The 20,638-nt window shown below is 39.8% G+C and overlaps 1 protein-coding gene across 1 annotated transcript in view; it reads left to right on the top strand.

The window, feature by feature from the left end:
- HERPUD2 (HERPUD family member 2) overlaps positions 1–20,638 on the top strand; it is a 173,131-nt gene that overhangs the window by 33,934 nt on the left and 118,559 nt on the right. Inside the window, exon 2 of the mRNA XM_055293436.2 lies at positions 9,065–9,159. The gene's annotated coding sequence lies outside the window, so the exon portion shown is untranslated. The remainder of the gene's footprint in view (positions 1–9,064; positions 9,160–20,638) is intronic.

Consider the following 20,638-nt stretch of genomic DNA (forward strand, 5'->3'; position numbering starts at 1 on the left):
AAGCAAAAAGAACAAAGCTGGAGGCATCATGCTACCTGACTTCAAACTATACTACAATGCTACAGTAACCAAAACAGTGTGGTACTGGTACCAAACCAGATACATAGACCAATGGAACAGAACAGAGGCCTCAGAAATAACACCACACATCTACCACCATCTGATCTTTGACAAGCCTGACAAAAACAAGAAATGGGGAAGGGATTCCCTATTTAATAAATGGTGCTGGGAAAACTGGCTAGCCACATGCAGAAAACTGAAACTGGACCCTTCCTTACACCTTATACAAAATTTAACTCAAGATGGATTAAAGACTTAAATGTAAGACCTAAAACCATAAAAACCCTAGAAAAAACCTAGGCAATACCATTCAGGACACAGGCATGGGCAAAGACTTTATGCCTAAAACACCAAAAGCAATGGCAAAAGAGCCAAAATTGACAAATGGGATCTAATTAAACTAAAGACCTTCTGCACAGCAAAAGAAACTATCATCAGAGTGAACAGGCAACCTACAGAATGGGAAAAAATATTTGCAATCTATCCATCTGACAAAGGGCTAATATTCAGAATCTACAAGGAACTTAAACAAATTTACAAGAAAAAACAACCCCGTCAAAAAGCGGACACAAGATATGAACAGACACTTCTCAAAAGAAGACATGCGGCCAACAAACATGAAAAAAAGCTCATCATCACTGGTTATTAGAGAAATGCAAATCAAAACCAAAATGAGATACCATCTCACGCCAGTAAGAATGGCAATCATTAAAAAGTCAGGAAACAACAGGTGCTGGAGAGGATGTGGAGAAATAGGAATGCTTTTACACTGTTGGTGAGAGTGTAGATTAGTTAAACCATTGTGGAAGACAATGGATTCCTCAAGGATGTAGAACCAGAAATACCATTTGACCCAGCAATACCATTACTGGGTATATACCCAAAGGCTTATAAATCATTCTACTATAAAGACACATGCACACGTATGTTTATTGCAGCACTGTTCACAATAGCAAAGACTTGGAACCAACCCAAATGCCCATCAATGATAGACTGGATAAAGAAAATGTGGGACATATACACCATGGAATGCTATGCAGCCATAAAAAAGGATGAGTTCATGTCCTTTGCAGGAATGTGGATGAAGCTGGAAACCACATTCTCAGCAAACTAACACAGAACAGAAAACCAAACGCCACATGTTCTCATTCATAAGTGGTAGTTTAAAAACGAGAATACATGGACACAGGGAGGGGAACATTACACAACAGGGTCTGTCGTGGGGTGGGGGGCTAGGGGAAGGATAGCATTAGGAGAAATACCTAATGTAGATGACGGGTTGATGGGTGCAGCAAACGACCATGGTACGTGTATACCTATGTAACAAACCTGCAAGTTCTGCACATGTATCCCAGAACTTAGAGTATATAAAAAATTACATAATTCAACGATAACGTTATTCTTAAGCCTTCTATAATGTTGTAACTTGCGTATATCTATACCTGGATTTGAGTTGAAATACTTAATGATCTTTCCGTTGGAAATAACTGGGAGTGAAGAAGTTTTTGTTGCTTGTACAGTGTCAGATGAAGAACAACACTATCTGAATTTTGCAATATATTGCATTTGCTGGTGCTATTTTTACACTGTGAAGCAACAGCTTTGCAGCAAAATAATAAAATACTTTTTCGTTAAAAAAATAGCAAAACTTTATCTCAAAAAAAAAATTTAGAAGAGTTTCTGGCACATAATGGTATAAAATATGACCACCAATTTACAGTGCTCTTTAAATCTTATGAAGGACTTTTAATTATATTAGCTCATTTTTATCACACAATAGCACTTAGTGTATTTATTACTATTTCAGACTTATAGATAAAGAAGCTGAGGCTCAGAAAGGTTAAGTGACTTTCTGAGATCTTATAGCTTAAAAGTGGGAAAGGGAAGGCTCAAACCCCAATCGTCTGGCTGCAAATTCTGGGTAGGAATGTAAGTACCAACTGTGGAGTAGAATATTAAGCAATTAAAAAACTAATGTGACAAAATTTCAGGTTAACAAATTACCTAAGAACTCATACAATAGTATCAGAACTTCAATGCAGGTCTTTAACTGACCTTCCTTTCTTAATCTGGTCTATGACATTAGCTTCAAAGAATGTCAAAAACACCTGGCTATATTTATGCAAATTTGTAAATATGTGCTTTTTTTCCTGGAAAACTGTTCATATGTTTCATCATGTTTTCTAAGGGGTTTATAAGCCCCAAGATGTTAAGAACTTTGCTGGAATTCCTAATTCTCTGACAAGCTGCTTCCTTAGAGCGATTATTATTTGGATGTTTACATTAATTTGAATGGTAGAAACTGTAATTACCTTTGTACCAACCTAATATTTGAAGTGACAAATAGGGGACAATTCTCTTCTTGATGGGGAAATGGTTAAATTTTTAAAAATCTCTTTTTAAACTTTTTTTTTTTTTTTGAGACGGAGCCTCACTCTGTTGCCCAGGCTGGAGTGCAATGGCGCAATCTTGGCTCACTGCAACCTCCACCTCCTAAGTTCAAGCGATTCTCCTGCCTCAGCTTCCTGAGTAGCTGGGACTAAAGGCACCCACTACTGCGCCCAGCTAATTTTTTGTATTTTAGTAGAGACGGGGTTTCACCATGTTGCCCAGGGTGGTCTTGAACTCCTGAGCTCAAGCAATCCACCCACCTCGGCCTCCTAAAGTGCTGGAATTACAGGCATGAGCTACCGTGCCCGGCCTTTTTAAACTTTTTATCATGGAATTTTCCAACATTCACAAAAATTCAACTCTCATATACTACTCAGCTTCAAAAATGTTTACATGTAGCCAATCTTGCTTTATTAATAACTCCCAAAGATAAATAGATTTATTCCTGCATTATTTTAATAAAATCTAGCATCATTTCACTTTTTTTCTGACAATATTCAAGATTGTCATATGACTAAATCTAAATATAATTCCTATGCACCATAGAGAACCAATTGTAAAGTCTATTACTCATTCAACAAATTTTTTTGGGGTACCTAATATTATACATTGCAAAGCACTAGAGGAGACACAAGTATAAGTAAGATAAGATTTTCACTAACCTTAAGTAATTAAAATATGACATCATAAAACACCTTTTAGAGTTCTAGATTTCAGCCTTTAGATGCCTTTAAAATTGCTCAAGGCCAAAAATTAGTATTCATCCTTGATTTTTCGCCTTCTCTCAGCAACCCCTCTTGCCTACCAAATTCATCAGCAAGTCCAATCAGCTGCATCTCCAAAACATATACCAAGTTTCTCTATTTCTTTTCATCTATATTGTTGTTCTCTTAATCCTAGCCTCCACTAGCTTTCTGCTAGGCTACTGAAGAGTCTTCCAACTGGCTTATGTATTTCTACTCTTGTCTATTTTCCATTGCCTGCCCAGGGAGATATGAACAAAAACATTGAAAACAACATAAGTGCCCTTCAACCAAGGAATGGAGAAATCATGACATGTTAATCCAAGAAAATGCTAAATAGTTGCTAAGGATTAATGAGCATGGATAAATCTCAGCAACATAATACTGAAGGTGAAAAAGCAAGTACAGAAGAATATGTACAGTATGGTACCATTCATATAAAGTTTAAAAACATGCAAGGCAGTGCTACATATTGTTTATAGATATGTATGAGTACGTGTGGTAAAAGCATAAAAACATGCAAGAAAATTACAAGCATAAAGTTTAGAATGGCAGTTACCTTTAAAGAGGGAGGGGAATAGGGCTGAAAAGAGTACCATGGGGATTTTAACTGAATCTAATTTCTTAAGGTATCCCTTTTCTTGTTGTCTGTAAGTTCTTAGATGCCTGAAAAATTTTATAATTAAAATAAAATCAGATCAGATACTTTTATTTTAATTATATAAATCAGATAAACGTTACTCACTCATATAAATTCTTCAGTGGCTTTTCATTGTTCGTAAAAAGTCCCAACCTGTTATCAAGGTACAACAGGTCCCATGTGATCTGGTCCCTGCCTGCCTTTCCAAGCTCATCTTTTTCCCTCTCCTCATTAATTATCACCTTGCTGTCTTTTTTTCTGTTCCTTGAAGAAGTCAAGCCTGTTACTGCCTCAGGAAGTTTGCACTAGTTCTTGCCTCTTCTCCAGATCATTCTCCAGTATATTCACTTATTTGGCTTCTTGCTCTTTGGGTCTCAGCTCAGACAAGCCTTTCCTTGACCATCCTATTTAAAATAGTCCCCACCTTTTCTTTCTTTCTCTACACATCACTCCTTCATCCCCTTCACAGCACTAATTACCTTTGAAGAACTCTTGTTTATTTATTAGCTGACTTCTCCTACTAGCATGTAAGCTCCTTATCTGTCTTTCCCACTGCTATATCTCTGGCAATTACAACAGTGCTTCATGCATGGGAAACCCTCAATAAACATTTGTGGAACGAGTGAATTTATTCTTATTCTGAATAACCAGAAAAACCTAGACTTTTTTGGCGAAGAAACAGAAGCTAGAAATCTAAATCATAATACTTTTGGTGGGGGGCGGGAGGGGGCGTTGTTTTCCAAATGCGTCAGCTTTTCTTTACCATGATCTGTATCAAAGGATTATAAATCCAATTTGTATTTGATGATAGACACTGATATTTAGCTCCTTTTCATTGTCTTTAATGTGGACTGTAAAATTGGGTGATTTGATTAGTTTGTGTCTACTTAAATGTACTGCTGTGTGTCTACTGTTGAACCATGTTGCACTATCTTCTACTTTTTCTAAAACAAATCTGGAAACAAGTAAACCATCAGTTCCCTCCTAAAATATGAGTCATATTAAAGGCATCCTGACATATTTCTACTTGTTCTAAGTAGAACTCTGAATAATTATTGATACTGTAGAATGTTCTTAAAACATACCATCCTTAGTGAACTCAACTTTGGTCTTTTATAGATAATGGAGATATATTTGTTAGGAATGTCCCCTTGATTAGCAATGATTTCTCTAAGGACAAGTTCTGCCTTGTTGAGGCTGCCCTGAGATAACCCAGGCTTGTGATGCATAGCTAACAATTAATTTTCCTTTGGAAGTTACTTCAAACCTTTATTTTTCAAATTCACAATTGAATCTATGCTGCACATTTCTCGAGTTCATCACTTAATTCAATAGCAATTCAAAAAATCTTCCAAGGTTTATAAATTTGATCTGTAGGTTAAAGATAAACATATATGCTTTCCTTCTTTCTGGCTGGGCCTAGCTTGCAAGCTGAGAAACAGAGCATATGTCTTACATTAGTGAATCTTATCAGGCTCTGAAGATGTACTCCCATTTCCTGTTCATACCATGCTTACGTGCTATGGAGCTAAATTGTAATCATAGCTGCGATGCTATTTTTAAAATGCTGTTACAATTTGAGTTCCTGGCTGCCTTTTAGAACCATGATCATACTGCCACTTTCTCCCCAAAGGTGCTATTTTACAGCATTTGAGTGACTGAGTTAAGAAATATCTTTATGCTTGCATTTTTTCTGGAAACAAATAAACCTTGCTACCTGGTTGGGAAATTTCATTAGTGTTTATTTATTTATTTTTAAAGATGAGATCTCACTATATTGCCCAGGCTGGTCCTCAACTCCTGGACTCAAGCAATCCTCCCACCTCGGCCTCTCAAAGTGCTGGGATTACAGGTGTGACGCATTGTGCCTGGCCCTAGGAAGGGAAGTTTATTTGGTAAATGAGATATATAAGAAGTTTCTTTGGAAACTGAATAAAGTGATTTGATGTCTAAATGGCATTTCCTTATTTAACAGAGAGGCAGGAGGAAAAAAAATCCAACAAACTGATGAAAAAACAACATTCTTGTTTTAGGATTAAATGACATGTCATTTTAAATCAAGTGAAGCAATCCAGGCATGGTGGCTCACACCGGTAATCTCAGCACTTTGGGAGGCCAAGGTAGGAAGATTGCTTGAGCCCAGGAGTTCAAGACCAGCCTGGGCAACACAGGGAGACCCTGTCTCTACAAAAAAATTAAAAAATTGGCCAAGCCTGGTGGCACACGCCTGTGGTCCCAGCTATTTGGAAGGCTGAGGTGGGAGGATTGCTTGAGCCTAGGAGGTAGAGGCTGCAGTCAGCCATGATCATGCCACTGCACTTCAGCCTGGGTAACAGAGCATGATCCTGTCTCAAAAATAAAAATAAAAAAATCAAGTAAAGCAGAGATTTAGCATTTATCAGTTACCGATTTAATCTGGAAAAAAGTAGCTTGCAAAATGCAGTTTGGTTATTCATTGCTGGTGGGAGTTGGTGTTGATTGGTTTTGTTTGCTTGCTCACAATACCTGGCTTGGCTGCTTACAACTATTAAATTAGCTAGATAATCCTGTGCTGTGTAGGTACAGCCATAATCTATTATTGGTTTTCATATGCAAAAGTTTGAGAACAAATAATGTTCAGAAGGGCCCTCCTTCTGATTTCATAATTTGATTTAGAGATTGATTATATGCTCAAAGAGGAGAGAGAAGAGATTGAAGTCAGACCTACAAAAGAGACTTGAATTTTAGTTATTAATAATCCCATTCGACAGAGATTTTTATCACTTGAAATACAAATGGGCACAGATAAAAGGGTAGGTCAGCAAGCCATAGAATAAATCTTTCAACTGTTGCACTAGAGAAGAGTTACTGAAGTTGCTCTTCATGTGCTCCAACTCTAACGTTCCTCTTCAGAGCCCTAATTTTGGCATCGAGACATTGGATCATTTGGGTTCAAACATCTGTTGTTTCTGGATGGCTTTAAAATTCCATTGCAAGCTCAAAAATGCTCAAATTGCAAAGCCTGTCCCTAGGAGAAGTATCTACTTGGTGTATATTTGCCCTTCTGTCTCACGAATCTTCCACGAACTCTTCATTTGAGCCTTCAATTTCTGTTCTGTTCCTCACCATATATTAATAACATAACTTATTTCTTCCACTCAGATACTGGTTTCAAAGACACAATTTTAGGCATGGAATGCCTTTCCCTGCTAAGTTTATTCTTCCTGTGTTTAGAATGCTCTGGAATGTATGTAAATACTTTTCAAAGTCAAGACTCTTCATTTTTTCCCTCTTGTACTTGCCATTGCCTGACTGCTCCATACCAATTTCTATTAGAACTTTGCAAGTTCTAACAAGATTTTTTGGAAAAAGATGATTGAAATCAGATAACCCTTAAAGGGCAAATGGAGTACAAATTAACTTCTTTTTCTGAGAAATATTTGCATTATAGCTTTTACCATCCCATGCAGCACCCCAACTAGCAGATGTGACCTCAGGCAGCAAATGAGCAGAATAAATCTCCTCATTTGGAAAAATCAGTCTTTGATGAACACTTACCGAAGGGAGTCAAGCCTTGCAACTGTTCCACCAAGCTATGGAACTCCCTGGTTCTGCATTCTTCCAATTTTTTTTTTTTTTTTTGAGACAGAGTCTTGCTCTGTTGCCCAGACTGGAGTGCAGTGGCGTTATCTCAGCTCACTGCAACCTCCGCCTCCTGGATTCAAGCAGTTTTCTGCCTCAGCCTCCTGAGTAGCTGGATTACAGGTGCCCACCACCACACCTGGCTAATTTTTGTATTTGTAGTAGAGACGGTGTTTCACCATCTTGGCCAGGCTGGTCTTGAACTCCTGACCTCGTGATCCACCCACCTCAGCCTCCCAAAATGCAGGGATTAAAGGTGTGAGCCACCACGCTCGGCCCCCAAATTTTTAAAATGTTTGAAAGTAAAGACGGATAGACATTATTAAAAGTAGGATTTTGGTGGAGAGACCACTCCATCGCCAGTGTGACTGGAGTTTATGGTCATTTAAAAACTGTTGGATATTAGATCATGATAGAGTGATTTCATCCCTTCAAAAATGGCAATCAAGGCTGGGCGTGGTGGCTCATACCTGTAATCCCAGCACTTTGGGAGGCCAAGGTGGGCAGATCACCTGAGGTCAGGAGTTCGAGACCAGCCTGGCCAACATAGTGAAATCCCGTGTCTACTAAAAATAAAAAAATTAGCCAGGCGAGGTGGTACATGCCTGTAATCCCAGCTACTTGGGAAACTGAGGCAGGATAATTGCTTGAACCTAGGAAGCGGAGGTTGCAGTGAGCTGAGACCATGCCATTACACTCCAGCCTCGGCAACAGAATGAGACTCTTTCTAAAAAAAAAAAATTGGCAATCAATTGCTAGCATTGACTCCTTCCCAACTCCTCCAGTCAGGTATCTAAAGAAAACAGGGATTGGGAGAATCTTCTTTTTTGGTATACAAACTTTACAAATATAACAATAAGGGACAGAATACAACCTAATATTACATTCTCAGCCCAACAGATAAAGAGTAGTAATGATTTGTTAAAGAGAACAGACCTTTGTGTGTGATGTTTAATTTGTGTTTTTCTCTCTCAACCTAATAATGATTATAAGTTAACTGTGTACTATCCTAAGAACTATTGTGTATTAAGTAAATGATCTATAGCAATAAATAAATAAATAAAGCAAGGAGGAGTCTTGGCCTTCAAAAGCCCTATCGTATTTACTAATGGTTAGTTTTTGACTTCTCAGTGTCTGTGCTGTTCTGATTGTATCAGCCACCCCCTGGTGTCAGGGGTTACTTACTGCCAGAGGATTTCTAGTCCGTGTGGGTCATTAACTCTAATCTTTCCTCAGCCCTTCTGACCTCTTTATCTCCATATGCATACAAGTTTTAAACCCACCCCCACCACTGACTTTCTGGACTTTTACCCCATCAGTCTCAACTCAGTCTTGACTCGACTCTGCAGAAGTAATTGTTTGGAGAGTTGCCTGCCTCTGAATATGCTCTGTGGTTTCCTCTTTTCTCTAAGTTCTCTTAAAAAGCATCCCTCACAAATTAAAGGTCTGCTCTCTCTAAGATATCATTACTACTTCTTATCTGTTGGACAAGAAGGTGCTATTAGGTTGCATTCTGTCCTTTATTATTATGTTTGTAAACCTTTTAAAAAATGTTTGCTAACAGATTCTATGTTGTTTGACTGAGCCATTTCATTTTTATCTTCCACAGGGATGGCCCTGTATTTGTCACTGAGAGCAGAAGGGCTGAGAACTTAGATCCTGACAGGAGGCCCACCTTTATTGGAGAACTGGCTCTGCAACTCAGTAAGTGACAATTGGGCTGTTATTTAACCCTGTAAGCCTTGGTTAAATGAGATTATGGATGTGAACCACTGGGCATATATTTGTACAGTCATTCCTCAAAATATTAGCTATGAAGTATGTATCTATATGTTGAATCAAAGGAAGTTCAACTGCTACCTGGATAATGTTTTGATGACACAATTTCTGGAGCATGAAGAATGTTTCTATAGAAGAAGCCACATACCTCTCTGATGCAAATTATTTATATTGATAGTGAAAGAGTCCGACTGACTCAAAGAGTCGGACCCGATCGGGCTCAAACAAAAGACACGCTGGTAGCGGTCAAGAGATTTTATTGGAGGCACCAAGGCAACACCACACGGAGGAGGAGAAGGAAGGAAGAAGGGGCGAGCTGCTTAGGTGCTGGGTTTTTATACTGAGTGGGGCTACGTGGGCATGAGTGATTGGCTTAGGGGTGGGGTTTGAGTAAAAGGCAGGAGGTGTTCTTCCCTGATTGGCCTTCTCTTGGCGGGCTCGCGGGGTGGAGAACCAGGAACTAGGGGTGAAGAACCCAGAACCGGCGCCATCTTACTGTGTCCATGTTACCTAACAGATAGTACATGTTTGTACAAACTAGTTGACCAAAATCTAAGTGGAAGCCATTTCTAAATACTGCTATTATAATTGCCATTTTCACATCCATGTGACGAAATGCATTTACAGTCCCAACTTGGCAAGAATGTGTGAGTGTGGGATATGCCCAGTAGTGGGGCAGTGACCTTAGTCAATAGCCTCATAGCTGGAATATCAGACACCCTGCTTGGCCTTTGAGTCTGGGACTGGCAAAGCTTCCTGGCAATGAAAGTTTTGTGGGTTATGGAAACCCTGGAGAATGTGAAGAAAGCTATGCATAGATAAACTTATATGGTAAAGGAGAGAGAGAGAAAGAGAAAGAGAGGCAGAGAGAGAGAGATACAGAAATTGAGGAAAAGGAAAAAGAGGGGGGAAAGGAGACAAGAAGCCAGAGTGGGAGCAAGAACCAGAGAGAGGAGTAAAATGCCATGTTCTGAATTCAAACAGATTTGGTTTTAAATATTTTTCAAGCTGTGTGATTCTGGGCATTACTTAACCTAAGTCTCAGTTTCCTTATCTGTAAAATAAGAATAAAAAGAGGCCAGGTGCAGTGGCTTATGGCTATAATCCAAGCACTTTGGGAGGCTGAGGTGGGTAGACTGTTTGAGCTCAGGAGTTCGAGACCACCCTGGGCAACATGGCAAAACACTGTCTCTGCAGAAAAAATGCAAAAATTAGCTGGGTGTGCACCGCTGGTCCCAGCTACTCAGGAGGCTGAGGTGGGAGGATTGCTTGAGCACAGGAGTTCGAGGCTACAGTGAGCCAAGATCACACCACTGCACTCCAGCCTGGGCAACAGAGCGAGACCCCGCCTCAAAAACAGAAGTAATAAAAAGAATATCTACCTCACAAGGTTTTTATGAGGATCAAATGAGATAGTACATTTAACAGCCCTTAGCCCAGAGAATGTGCTGTTTTATAACTTCCTTATTTCAAAACATATGGAAGACCTTTCCTCATATATGGTATTTATTTGTGTTTTATTATTTATTTATCTGCTTAGGGAGTATTTATTTTATTGGAAAGGAGCATCACTAGAACCAGATGCATGTGATTCCTTGAGATGTAGAAAGTGTTTTTGCTGTTTCTGCAGAATGATTGCTGGCAGGTGATGCTATAGGGCATTTTCTCTTCTGAGGGGATAGACTGTAATGTCTTAGGAAATTTTTTTTCTTTCTTTTCTTTTCTCTCTTTCTTTCTTTCTTTCCTTCTTTCTTTCTTTTTCTTTCTCCTTCTTTCCCCTTCCTTCCTTCCTTCCTTCCTTCCTTCCTTCCTTCCTTCCTTCCTTCCTTCCTTCCTTCCTTCCTTTCTTCCTTCTTTCTCTCCCTCTGTCACCCAGGCTGGAGGGTGGGGCAGCAGCGATCATAACTCAAAGCAGCCTCAAATGCCTGGACCCAAGCAATCCTCCTGACTCAACCTCCAGAGGAGCTGGGACTACCAGATTGACTAATGTTTTTCTTTTTACTTTTTGTAGAGACAGGGTCTCTTTATGTTGCTGAGGCTGGTGTTGAACTCCTGTCCTCAAGCTATCCTCTTGCTTCAGCCTCCTGAGTCCCTGGGATTATAGGCATGAGCCACCGTGACCAGCTTATTTTAAGAAATATTGATTTAATGGGAGTCACAAGGCCTTCATTGATTCATCCTGTCATCTGATCCTTGTTTGCTAGGGCCAATGCAAGTGCTGAATTAGGTAGCACTGGGGAATGAGGGTGAAGATGGGCCCACCATGATAAGCAAAACAGAGCCCCTGCTCTGTGTGAGTCCTGCAATTTGGCTGTTTCCTCTGCCCTTGTGATGGCAGGGGAAACTTCTCCTGGTGTACGACAGTGCAATGCCAGGGGTTCCTAAGTTGTTATCTGGTCAAAGGAGGCAAGGAGTTAGAATAGGAGCCCCAGAGTAAATTCTAGGCAGCATTTCTGCTCCCTCTGTCCCAGTCTCATATCATTCTACTCTGAATCTTACTCACCGAGTCACCATCCCTGGCTTAACAGCTTGTACTTTAGTTCTCATATCTGTCAAATGGGACAATGGCAATTGCTATTTCTCTTCCTTCAGGGACTATTATAACTTGTAAAAATTAGTGAGTTATATGTGGGAAGCATTTTGGCCTCACAATTGAGAAGCAGAGAAGTGGTTCAAGGTATAATTTACATATTCATGGCATTTGATAATTTCCTTTCAGATTATTTTCTTCAAAGTGGGCATGGATGTTTTCAATTTAATAATCCAACCCAACTATATTTACTGAGCACCTACCTATTGCATAAAAAATAGAAAAATAAACAAGACTCTATTTGTCCTTCAGTTGGTAAATTCTACTGTTTGGGATTTTATTTGTGTATTCCCAAAGGGATCTGTCTGATTGAATATACAAATGACATTTGTATCACTAATTAGATCCTTACCTACCCTCCAATTTACACCATGCAGATAGTTAGGTTAGAAAGAAATTGGATTCTGATGATTTTAGTTTAGTAAAGATTTCTGAACACAGGTATATCCAATAGGGAGAGGTATCTTCCTTTATCCTATTTGCTAGCTTATAATTAGGATAAAACTGGAGAGGAAGAAAGGAATGTGTGGGGAGGGCTGTCTGTCAACACTTGGAGAGCTCCTGTCATCAGTATGAAGAACTTTTTAATTTCTGAGATTCTTCTTCTCCTTTACTATAGGCTCATGTAAGACTGCTGGGATTTGAAATTTATCCTATTATTTGAAGACTGAAATCAAAATATGAGGATGGAGCATCACGTGTGCCTTCTGTCTTATTCTCTACTAGGGTGTAAACCATTTAACTAAAAATAGTCTCCAATTTGACACCTTCCCAACATTTCACTAGTATACTCCAAATCTCCATGCAGGGTTACAGACCTATTTCAGCTGGCTCCATTTACTCTGAGGCAGATAAAGCTGAGATTGCAACATCTGAAGCCGTTCAACCAATCATTATGTACAAACCTCAGCCCACTTGTATAATGCAATCCTTCTGGTAGTAATGACACAAAACATGCCTAAAGGGACGATCACAACCCTGTCAAAGTCCCAAGTCATCTGTGGCACCAGGGCCACAGAACTTCTTACCACATGGAAGCAAAATAGTTGCTTTAATGGTAACCAAATGCCTTCCTTCAAGACAGTATTTCAAGAAGGAGGAATATACATATATTATACAAACATATCCAATCCCTTTAGAAGATAATTATCAATATCATGCAGGGAAGCTGGAACACACACACAAAATCGAGTAGTATCTAGAAGATCAAGCCACAAATCTCAAGAGAAGCAGTAAGTGTCCAGGGCCTGGGATCTTTTATCTTGGTCGTGAGAATAGCACAGCCCATGGTGCAGAAACGACAGGCTAGTTTTCCAGCATAACATGGTGTTTTATTTCACCATAGTAGACTGCTGGGAAATCTCTGGAGGCCTTGGCAGCTGTGTCTTGTCTTTAATATGAAGCCTGGTGGGGGAGACAGAGAGAGAGACTCATAATTCACAAGAGGCCCAGCCATAAGAAAGCCATTCTAAATAACTGAATCAGGCACCGAGGAGGAGCGACTATTCCATTCCTAAGTCAAGAATGCTTTTTGTCTTTCTTTCTCTCCTTATTGGCTCATGAAAAGATCATTTATGGGTGGTAGGATCAGTACATCAGAGGCAGCTTCTGTTTCTCTCCATTTCTCCTCCCCACTGCTGCTGTCCTTTGAAAAGACCCTTTGTTACAGACTGAAACAGCAGATGCAGCTCAGATATTATCTTGAATAATTTTGGGGGGAGCATTTTATCTTGAATTGGTGTAACGCCATTTTCATGTGGAAAGTGGTTCTATGGCTGATCCAAATATTCTAGAAACTTGAGAGACCCATATGGCAAAGAAGTACTTTACACACATATCTCTTTAAAGTAGTGCAGGGTATGGGAAGAACTGATAATGCTGATTAAATGATATGTAGACGAAATGAATGTAAACTGGCATCATGGGCTGAGTGAGTCAGGGGAGGCCTTGTGGAAGAGACAAGAGTAATAGAAAATGCTAGGTCAAGTATGTGTAGAGGCCTGGAGAGAGGAATAGACTTAGTGGGTCCAAAAGTAAGAAGACTTGTTTGTTGTGAATACAGAGTTAGAAGTAGGTAGAAGAAAAAGTTGGTCGGCTCCTGCAGAGATTAAAAATCCGGTTTAAGATTTTAGATTGTTTCAATAATCAATTAGCTGGTATCTGTGTTCATTGTGGAAATGCTTTAAATATAGATAACAAAAAGGATAATAACTTACAATCCTACCAGTCATAGGATAATGATGGCAGACAATGTGGTGTACATTCTTTCATATATTTTATTGTCCTAGTTTAAGGTTCCCTATAGGCAGACCCTGAGATGAAGATTTAAATGCACACCACTTATTGAGGAGGTGATTTCAGGAAACACCAGTAGGAGAGTGGGGCAGTAAGACAGGGAAAGAAAGGAAGCAAAAAAATAAAGGACATGTTCTCAAAGGAATCAATTGGAGAGCAGTCATGCTGGAGACACTGGAAGAGAGTATAGAAGATGTCTCAATGTAATCCTGCCTAGGGGTCAGGAAGTCGAAGTATTTATCCACTCATTCTTGTCAATTGAGAATTTATTTGAGGGGCATTAACTCTCCAAAAGGGTCTCCCTGTGCCAGAAAAATAACCCTAAGCAGAGTGTTGCAGGTATTTGCAGCAAATAGCCCTCAGTGTGTCCTGAGGATTGGTGTAGTACATGAATATACAAAATTATTTTTATTTATAAAAAAGCTTTCTATGCATCAGGCTCTGTACTGTGTGTGTTACTTGCATTCACTCAAATAGTTCTCACAGAAGCCCCATGAGGTCGGTGCTACTCTTATCCCCCGAGGATTAGAGGCTGGGAGAAGTGTATATGAGAGTCATATGGAGATTAAATACCTGAAGTCATGAGGAGATGATGCACTCTCCAAGAGAGCTTTGATGACAGCCTATTTATGCAGCTCCTGTCATCTGTACACATTCTCCTCTTTCTGTCAACAAAGAGTTTTTCTTTTGCAATTGTAAAAGTCCTTAGTTTTCAGAGACTTTTGTTGGAAAACAAAACAAAATCTTGAGACATGAAGGATCTGTAATGGACACCTGTCGATTGTGTCTGTTCAGCAGCTCCTCTCCCACCTGTCTTCCAGTACAACACCTTATTTCATTGGAGAGAAACGTTCTACCTCTTCTCCTTAAGGTTTTAGTGGACTGCCAAACCAGTCTTCAGTCTACAGGGTGAGTATGAGATCCAGGCTTGACCAACCATAGTCACCACCAACTTGGCTACATCAAATTGAGCCAGAAAGAGCCTTTCCCTGGGAATTTATATGTAGACTTTAGGAAAAGGAAGATTTCTTCTCTGATGTTACTAGACAGCGATGACAAAACAAGTGCTTGTCTGGACCATGCTCCACTTCCTCTCCACAGCAAGATGAGCAAGCTCATCTGTAGTAGGAAAGAATGTAGGAGTGCATCCCCTGCACAGAGAAAATCAGGGGAGAGAATGAGAGAGAGAGAGAGAGAGAGAGATCTGACGGTACTGCTAAGTCCCTGCAATCCCCGCCAAGGTCTACAAGGTCTACTTCCCCTAGACTACAACTACCCATTACTTGTGCCAAATATGCAATAAATCGTAACCGTAGGAGGGAGAGGGGTGAAGAGAGATTGATTAATGGGTATGTATATACAGTATGATAGAAGAAATAAGACCTAGTATTTGACTGATCAGTAGTATGACTATAGTTTACAATAATCTATTGTATATTTCAATATAGCTAGAAGAGAAGAATTAGAATGTTTCTAGCATAAAGAAAATACAAATATTTAAGGTGATGGGAATCTCAATTACACTGATTTTATCTTTACAAGGTATATGAATGTTTTAAATTGTCATAGTACCCCCCAAATATGTACATGTTATGTATCAATAAAACACAAAATTAAAAAATAAATACTTAAATATTTAAAAAATCATAACCTTACTCCTTCCTTCCTTCTATTTCTTTCTTTCTTATTTGTTTCTTTGTTTATAACTGGTTCAACTTGGGTTTCTGTTTCTTGCAACCATAGTCTTGACTAATTCAGGACCAAGTGCACTCTTAATCATGAAGTATATCTGTGGCCCTTAAGTTATATATTGGAGTAAGAGAGCGGGGGTGGAGAGAATCAAATTATGACAGGACAGAAATGGCCTTTTTCCATCCGTCACAACTTTATTTGCCTCCATGATTATCAGGTCGATTCCAACTCTTTGAGGCATGAAGGACCAGGAAGGAGGCATCTGCCTTTAGGAAATGCTGAACTGCAATAGCAACGTGAAGCATTGTTTCCTATTGACTGCTGCCTTTGGCCTGCAGCTATTGGTGGTATTCATCAATCAAAGGCTAACCAGTTGGGACTATCAGACTTTTTTCCCTCCTACTCACACAACTCAAGGACATGGAGAACTCTGGTTTTAGGGGGTGTAAGCTGATGGTTCCGTGAGTTCTAACCTCTGGCTTAGCCAGTCTTTGGCTTGTATAAGCCTCTAAAGGTTCAGCAGATCTAAAATCTCAGCGTGATTGTATCAACCTGAAAGCTGTAAGACACCCTTGAAATAATAGTTGCCATTAATTAAGCACTGTGTATCTGGAATTTGTGTGTGCTGCCACAATGTAATCCTCACAGAATCCTGCAAAGTAGGTATTATTAGCCCTCTTATGAATGAAGACCTTGAAATTCAGAGAGATTAGCAGCCATCAGCCCCTCAAACCCAGGCCTGTAAGACTGAAGGCTTTACTCTCAGGATATGCAACAAGGCTATATATTTAATCCTAAACTCCCAAGCACAACTTTTAGAAGGGCTCTCTAGCCCTTTATTATTTAAGTCAGTGATTCTTAAACAGGATATAGAAACCCCTATTGGGTGGATTTGTATATCAACTCAGCTAAACTAAAACTATGGCACCCAAAATTCCCCTCTCTGCCTTAGCCTCCCAAAGTGCTGAGATTATAGGCGTGAGCCACCATACCCAGCTTTGTGTGAGATTTAGAAAGCAAAAGTAAATCAGTGAAGTGGCAGACATACATTTTTTACACCTGAAAGGTTGGTGCAGGTCACAGGTGCTGTTGCATCTCATTCATGTTGTCCCTTAACTGTTGACTTGCATTGTGGTGTGGAACAGTAGCCACGCCTGCAACTTCTCCAGCCTCTCTGACTTCCAGACCCAACATGTCCTCCATGATGAAGGACACCAGCTTCTCCTAGAGAGTACCTGACCATTGAAGTTGGCAGCTTGAAGGCAGTAGGATACGAATGCAGATTCCAGTCCATCCTTGGGGGTTCCAGTTTGCCTGTTTCCCCAACTTCACAGACATCTCTCTTTCCCAAATGCCTTCTCTGAGGATTTCAGGCTTCAGCACCAAACACAGATGCAATGGCCTCACACAGACTAAGTAACAAGCTCCCCCAAATGGATAAGATCAAATCCATATAATAAATGCCTTACTATATCAATCTATCTGCCTGTCTGTCTGTCTGTCTATCTATCTATCTATCTATCTATCTATCTATCTATCTATCTATCTACCTATCAATTTACCTACGTACCTACCTACCTACCTATCTATCTCCTAGTATTCTCCTTCTACCTTGACTGATCTCCTACACCTTTGGTAAGTGAAGACTTTAAGACTACGGGTAATTTTAAGGAGATCATTTCCTAGATCTTCCATCTCCTGTCTACTGTTTCCTAATACTGATCTATAAGCCCACGTTTGCCCTCACTGTACCAGTTTGGTTCTCCAGGAAGAAGATGCTGAGAAAGAGAGAGTTAGGAATACAAGTGTTTTATTGGGGAGTAACATCTGGGAAATGAGGGAGAGAGCAGGGTTAGGCAGCTGGAGTCGTCTGACTGTAATGCAGACCCCACAAAGTTGGTCAGCTCAGTGGGGAGCTCCAGAGCCAAGATTGCCTCTTAGAAGTTCTCCTGTTGGGTGGAAATGGCCAAGCCCATGTACATCAGCTTTTTTTCAGTTATTGCCTGGGGCTGCCCCAAGAAGAGCATGACCTTGGCTGGAAAGCTGAGGCAGATCCTGAGGAATGTAACAGCTGGAGGGTGTCCGCTAGCCACACTCCTCCCAGCTGAGGAGACAGCCTTTCTTGCAGGGGGATCTGAGCAGCACATTTCCACATCTGCCACCTCTCATCCCAAATCTTACAAAGGAATATTTCCCTAGGCTATGAAAACTTCCCCTATGAACCAAACAAGTGGATATATTGAAATATTGATTTGGGGGCCTCATCAATCCATAAGTGTCATGAAAGAGGGATTCTTCCATACCAGTATTTCTCAACCTGTCTTCATTACTGCACCCCATACATTTAAAAGGAAACTTTTTAGACATTTTTCCCTTAATTATTCATGAAAATACCACAGATACATGTGTATATACTGTAAACATACAGGTTATGTACTATACATATATCTGTGCTTTGTACATAAAAAATAGTGCATTTTTTTTCATTCCTCAAGAACCAATTTTCACTCCCTGGGGGATAATATCACCCTCCCACCCCCCGGGTTAAGAATGCGTGTTCTAGATTAAAAGAGACTTATGGGATATAACAACCAGATGCAGTATATGGCCCAGGATTTAATCCTGGATTAGAAAAACCAGCCATAAAGGGCATGTGAGACATTTTAATATGGATTAGATATTTTTGTTCTGTGGCAGTGTTATTTGGCCTGTTTAGGAAAAGGTTTTTATTTTTTGTGGATACATATAGAAGTAAAAAGAAAGCAAGAACAAAATATTGGTTTGATGGAGACATCTTCAGTTATTATTAATCAAGTTGCCTTACATCCATGGGGCTTCCTTTATTTTCCTGACCTATACATATTTCTGTTAAGGGTGAAGCTTGTCATTAGAAATGGAATAATTGGTCTTTGTGGGGAAAGCTGTGAATTTGGAACAGCTGAACAATATGAATTAGTGATGCTGATTCTCTTAAAGTCAACTGGAATGTCTTACAACACAAGCAAGTTTTTTGAGAAACATTGGATAAAACTGGCTCATAAAATTTTTAGATGATTTCTTTCAGATTTGGGATATTTTATTTATTGTGAAGTTAAAATGTCTTTTATCAAATACTGTCGTGAAATATTTATCCCAATTACAGTCTATCATCATCTTATTTTTATCTTATGATGAAAAATGCTAGATGTCAACTCAAAATATGTGAGGAGTTACATAGCTTTACAACATTCTTTTGGGGGTTATGTAGGCAAAATATTTGAAGATCCTTGGACTAAGATATTTCAAGTAAAGGAGGCCCTCTCTTTTTGCATCCCTTTAGTTCCTTTCCTTCCCAAGAGCCAACAGCTAATTATAGGCACACAATACACCTGGCTGGAATTCCAGGCTTTGTTGGTGAGAACCAAGTTTATTTCAATGGCATTTTCTTTTCTCTTTTCTCAGTGGTAGAGTTCCACTGTCATAAAGCCACAAACACATCAGTAGGACTCCAAAATCTTATATAAAGATGCATCTGGCTTCTGCAACCTTTCTCCCTGCAGCTTAAAAACCCCACTACTCGGTTTTGGAGCACTCACAGACCCCCTTCCTGCTTATTGGTGGGTAAATGAAAAATCTTTCCAAATGACAAAGAGATAACTTTTGTTTCTTTTTTGATAACTTCAATTAGTGTTGGATTGAAAATCAAATGTGAGGGTCTGTAATGTTTTTGTAGACAAGATGAATCATTGGCATGTTGCTTTTTGTAGGCTGTCTATATCATTTTACATAGCACACTTTTAAACAAAAGCCCTCCCACGAGGCTGAAGCATCTGTCATGATATATGTTCTTCCAGATTTCTCCTGAGCCTGAGCTTCCCAAGACACATTGTGTCCCACCTTTCAAGGTATTTTTCCTATACAGGACTTAATTTGCTGGCGTATCTCCCTGTCAGGTCCCGCATATCATTCTCATTACTGCTGACTTTGGTTTTCTAGTCTTGGCCTGAGCTTGGAAAATTCCTAAGGGGAATGCTGTACGAGTTCTTAGGCCAGAAATGAAATTCTAGCAAGGTCTGTTGCTCACCGACAGAGTCTGCAATTCTTAGAAGATGGCTGTAATTGTCTGTCAGGATTTAGGTGGGCTATGCTTCTCAAATCTCAAGCCCTCGTCTCTCTCTTCATTCTAGGCCTGTATTTCTGTCTGACAAAGAGGTTATGTTATTTTTTAAATTTATTTTTGTTTTTTCCTGGGGCAGCCTCCATGGGGAAGCCAGCAAGTGTTCAGTACTCTGTATGACCAGGTAGGCAAGTCTGCCGAGTTCTTTTTTTATTTTTTAAATATTCATACTTGGCCGGGCATGGTGGCTCACACCTGTAATCCCAACACTTTGGGAGGCAGAGGCAGGTGATCACCTAAGGTTCAAGTTCAAGACCGGCCTGACCAACATGGTAAAACCCTGTCTCTACTAAAAATACAAAATTAGCTTGGCATGGTGGCACATGCCTGTAATCCCAGCTACTCGGGAGGCTGAGGCACGAGAATCGCTTGAACCCAGGAGGCGGAAGTTGCAGTGATCCAGGATCTCACCATTGCAATCCAGCCTGGGCAACAAGAGCGAAACTCTGTCTCAAAAATAAGTAAATAAATAAATATGCGTACTTTAAAAAATTTCAATAGTTTTGGGGGTGCAGGTGATTTTTGGTTACATGTATAAGTTCTTTAGTGATGATTTCTGATATTTTGGTGTACCCATCACCTGAGCAGTGTACACTGTACCCAATATATGGTCTTTTATCCCTTACCCCCCAACTCTTCCCCCTGAGTCCCCAGAGTCCATTATATCTCTC

The sequence above is a fragment of the Symphalangus syndactylus genome, chromosome 9, assembly GCF_028878055.3.
Source record: "Symphalangus syndactylus isolate Jambi chromosome 9, NHGRI_mSymSyn1-v2.1_pri, whole genome shotgun sequence".
Lineage (NCBI taxonomy): Eukaryota > Metazoa > Chordata > Mammalia > Primates > Hylobatidae > Symphalangus > Symphalangus syndactylus.